Source organism: Sesamum indicum, unplaced genomic scaffold (assembly GCF_000512975.1).
Source record: "Sesamum indicum cultivar Zhongzhi No. 13 unplaced genomic scaffold, S_indicum_v1.0 scaffold00199, whole genome shotgun sequence".
In the NCBI taxonomy this organism is placed as follows: Eukaryota; Viridiplantae; Streptophyta; class Magnoliopsida; order Lamiales; family Pedaliaceae; genus Sesamum; species Sesamum indicum.
The window spans coordinates 141,263-146,431 of NW_011628094.1; the positions used below are offsets into that span (position 1 = coordinate 141,263).

General features: G+C 36.7%; 1 long non-coding RNA gene and 1 pseudogene across 1 annotated transcript in view; both read right to left on the reverse strand.

Annotated features, from left to right (window-relative positions):
• The window catches only part of LOC105179757, a 10,236-nt pseudogene extending 8,122 nt beyond the window's left edge, over positions 1-2,114 (reverse strand).
• A 1,599-nt stretch (positions 2,115-3,713) lies between these two features.
• The window catches only part of LOC105179753, a 3,448-nt gene continuing 1,992 nt past the window's right edge, over positions 3,714-5,169 (reverse strand). Inside the window, exons 3-4 of the long non-coding RNA XR_002286384.1 lie at positions 4,205-4,282; positions 3,714-3,766 (exon numbers count right to left, since the gene is read on the reverse strand). This is a non-coding gene — a long non-coding RNA (uncharacterized LOC105179753). The remainder of the gene's footprint in view (positions 3,767-4,204; positions 4,283-5,169) is intronic.

Below are 5,169 nucleotides of genomic sequence, written 5' to 3' on the forward strand. Positions count from 1 at the left end.
TCTCTGGATACTTCATCAATGGAAATCTCTAGTACCTTGCAAGCTTCTTCTTCAGAAAGGTCCATTGGCCTTCGAGTTAACTCTTCTCTCCACATTACTAGCAATGATTGCAAAAACTCAACATGTTCAACAATAGGCCAATTAGGAAATCTAATTTCATCAGATAAGTTTCGAGATAATAACGATGACACCACATTTCATCTTTCAGCTCTGGATATGTCACTGGTGGCATTGGAGCATAGTCATATAAGGAATGACATTGCTGTGACAATTTCTGGGGAAATCACCAAGATGCTGAAGAACCAAATCAAATAAAACTGAGAGTTAAATGCAGCACTTATTTGCATTGAGGATGACTCAACTACCACCATGTTTTAGAATGTAAATACTAAATGTTAACAAAAGATGCTTGGGGTGAAAGACAAGTAGCAAACTCCAGTTGCAGATTCAGGGCTACCTGACGGATCAAATTTTTCTGCTCGATCTTGTGTGTCCAAATAATCTCAGGAGTGTCAGAATCAGAAACCATTGCTGCGGCAAAAGCAACTGGGCCGCTACGTTCCAGTACATAAAGCAATGACTCAGGTAAGAGGCCGCCCAAAACACTTCGTTTCGTCAAAGGTAGATAAGAGGAAACTGCAGCGTCCTCACCACCATGAAAAGCTTGATAAACATGAGTTACTGAGAAGAGTTGGGCAATTGAAAGAAGATTAGATCCAGGGTAAGCCAGAGCAAAATAAAATGCGCCTGTACTGTAGAATCGGATTATTGCTTTTGGGTTCCTAGTAACTGTAGCTTTCAGCAGAGCAGCGGCAGCATCAACAATAGTCGATTCACCAGAAAGCATTCCCTGCACATAAGAAATAGAGGAAAGAGTTTGGTTCATTAACCAAAGCTCTGAAATTAAGAAACAATATGCATATTGATGGAGCCACCATCCAGCCACTGCCTAGTTCAGCTTAAAAACAAAAGAAAAAAAAAGAAAACATCTCAAACCTCTCTGGAAGGCAAAGAAAGGAACACCCCACTTCCAAAGTGAAAGTGTTATAATATAATTACCATGAAAAGGCACAAGAGAATATGAAAAGTTGCATCTTTAAAACACCAGGAGTTTAAGGATACTAGTATACGTGGATATCCTAAGTGCATATTACACGGAAACTGTATCTTAGTTTAAGGAGGTGCAATAGTTCCAGTGACCCTTCTACAGTTGTTTGCTCAATCAGTCTCCAATGTGCATCTCATGTGATGATAAGCACAAATACCGGACAACTAACTCCCATTTTAAATGGCTTGCATGGCAACCGGTTTATTGTAGGATAAAGCTCTGATCCTATTTTACTCTACGTGCCACACATCAATCTTTTATGTAACCAAGCTCATAACCAAAGGAATACTTAAAGGGGCCCAGTGCTTTATGTACGTGAAAGAATGGCCTGCTCGTTGAAGTGAGTAAAGATTGAGGGAAGGGAAAAAAATGAACAGCCCTTCATAATTCTTTTGAACCAACTTGTACCAGATCTACGTACAAGCAAAATTTAGAACTCTTTTAACAGAAGTCGGAAATGCTGTACCCCACCCTCGCATATCCATCAACATAATCCTCGACTTACTATCCCTAAGCAAATACAAATCATAGAACTGCCAGATTGAAAATCTCAAACATTTGAGGACAAAGGTTGATGGAACTTATTTGAAACCACATATCAACCTTTACATTTTTCAGGCTCTCCAGGTAAATAAACAAAAGATACAATCATAAGCATAACTTTCTGCGTTTTTAGCAATTTTTTATTCTAATAAGTCTGAGTAGATTTTTCAGTTGGCCAAATTGGGACAAGAGCACACACAACCAATAGGACAGGCACTTAAAAATATTACTTGTGCAATATGTGGACGACAACGTGAGCTTGACAAGATCCTCTTTACTCTGGGGGTTGGTGTAACAATCTCTCCAGCATCATCTATATCTGAATGAGCGGCTACCATACTGTGCAATATGGACAATGCCACATCTCCTACCTGAAAAAGAACACGCCCGTCTTAGGGACATTGTAAAACAAGCATACCCAACTATAGGTAGGTGTATCAAGTAAAGACTCCTTCCATGTCATTATTTGTCCCTTTGGCGCAGGAAAAACAGAAATTTCTCTACCATAGATATCCTATTTAAATAACAAAGTAAATAAGAAAGAACCTCGTTCAGTAACTAATTAATAATATATTTAGTCTAAGAAATGTAGATGATCATAAGAGCGAAAAAATTCTTCGTTATCACAGTAGAAATTACTTTATTTCATATTCTGTCGCTAAAAATTGCAACAGAATGATCATGATCATAGTCTGTAGTCCAGTAATTAGTCTCTATAGAAACTAGATACTAATTCAACTCCATCAGTTCAGCAGTAGTTTGTTATATAAACAACACTTCAGTGCTATTGAAGATCCCCAAGATCCGCAAAGAGCTAGAGTAGTTCAATACAAGTCAGCAGACATGATGGAAACAGGAAGCACAGAGTTCATGGTGATCCTGATTGGCATCAAGGTACCATTCTGGATGATACAGGTATAGACAAAGGAATACCAATTCAAGTGACAAGGCCTAAACCCAATGAACTCCAATTCTCAAATTGAACAGCCTGCTTAATTATTTCAAAGTTTCAGATCTAGATCTATTAACAAGTTGCATATTTCAGAGACCAAATACAATAGAAGGGTTTTGGGGGTAGCTGATCATAAATCAATCTTGAGTAGCATAATCATTCATGATACATGTACTCACATAGCTTCACAACTCAGTAAATTACCAAATGAAACAATACTTGAGCAGGAGCTCATCACTTTCGATCTTTCCCAAACTGACTAAAAAGAATGAATATCACCAATAACGTCTACATAAGACCAAACTGTGTAGAATATCCTAAATGTAGCATCAAACATCCCATCCCACAACAACGGACCAGAGCATTGTCCAAATAGTTAGATGCCAAAATCCTAGAGATTGCAATTGCATGCTCATGTACATAAGTTCAACAATTTTACATAGCAAAGGCATATCATAATTCGAGAAAGGAATAGTAAAAGAATATGGGGACAGTATGTCTACTGCTGTAGACAATTTTAGTATATTGCCATTATTGCACTCAAAAAATCAAAACCATCAAGCATCCTCTAAAATGCTCTGATACTTTATGACTTAAGAGATATCCACCAAATTACCTTCATTTAGCTTCAACTAACATGCATCATTCTACAGCGCAACACATTCCAATTGTGATCAAAAGTCATATATTACATAACTGAAGCAATTATTTGCATATATTTCAATTTTAAATAACAATTATTATCTTACCATAGGGTGCCAGTAAAATACTAAATTTCCAAGAGACCATTTCTGCGTGATACCAGAAGAGGATCACACATAAGAAAAGAAAACAAACCTAGAACATAACGAGACTGCAAGATCATATGATAACTGGAAGCGAGACACCATTGGAGGACACCTAATAGCTGCACTATGTATTGCAGCTTCTCTTGCAACACTCGACGATTCAGTATTAGCCATATCAGCAGCATCTCCACAATAATTTCCTAAAACAATAAGATCGAATAAACAGAATAAGCACTTTAATTTCAGATATTGATATTAAATAACTTCTCTAGATAGATCAACATAAATATCGATAGGAATTAAGCCAGTACAAGTGACTTATCAAGACTGAACCCCGAATGATAAGCTCTTTGGAAGTGACAACAAATTCTCGAGCTTTTTGCACCAGTAGTCAAGAAAAACATTGATTTAAGAGAGTGACTTACAATGCAACCAAAGATTAAATCACTAAAGATGCAGAACAACAAATAGATAAGAAAATCCCTAGCAAAATGCTAAGTCCTCAAAGGTACCTAAAAGATTTTTACAGTACTTATGTTCCATATATTCTTCTCATGATGTAATCTTTTTTTCATTTAGAATACCTTACTGCAAGCTCATAACTTAATACCACCCAATATCTATTGTCGAGTATGGAATTGAATTTTACTCCTTCAACACTTCAAGAGCATAAAAAGATAAATGCAGGAGAGCACTAACACACCTAGCCCCTCAAAAGAATAGCTCGCACAACCAATGAACTAATGAATGGGTTCTGCATAAGAGTGTAGGGGACAAATGATAAACATGATATGATAGCATATAAATAGTCACCTGCACCACAGAACACCGGCACTAAGAAGCACATCCTGGGACATCATCTGGTGTTCTCACCAAGTGTAGCAAATGTAACTGAAAGATATTTGATGAACTTCATTAAAGAGTTTAACAGAAAGATGGAACACAAAAAAGAAATCTGATTTTATCTTCAATTATTAGTTAACAATGATTCCCAACCTCACATACCTGGATAAACCGCATTCATGGGCCAGTAAAGATTAGAAGTGAAAAATTTATAATACTTGTCTATATGCAGCATGGTAGACTTCTTTAACTCTTACATGCAAGCACATACATTTTCCTTTTAAGGGGCGGTCATGTAAGATGCACTACTGCTATATACTGAACTTGCACCCTCACCCTGCTGGGATGGAAATCTAAAGGGAATAATTCATAAGATTAAAGAAAACTATAATAATAAAGAACTTAAATATTGTTACAATAAATACAAGGCCAGAATCTATCTCCTCCTCCTCCCAACCAAAAATAGTAGTCACATACGAGAAGGCATGCCAAAGTAGAGGATTTTACACACAAAAATTTTCAGCACCAAGAAATGTGACAATTTTTTAATAAATCAATAAAGAAAAGAAAGGATTGCCGCTATGTCTTTAAAGTTATTGCCTCCAACAGAATGAAATACTATGTGCACATAATCTCAAAACACAAACGCCGCAATACATTATGCAAATGCTAACTTATCATAACGAGGGTAAGAGGCCAATCACATCACAACACTTCGTTTTGCCAAGGTATAGAGGAGGACAATCAAGTTTCCACAAAATCTATGGGTTTCAAAATGTTATCATCCTCGATGCTAACACAATACCCTTTTATCTCCTTACATCTACCTAGTCGGGACGGATTTCGCTTTTCTTTCTTTTCTTTGGCCACTAATGAATTTTTTTTCTTTTTTCTTCCCCTTTTGCTTTAGTCACGGCTTTTATTTTCTTTTTTTT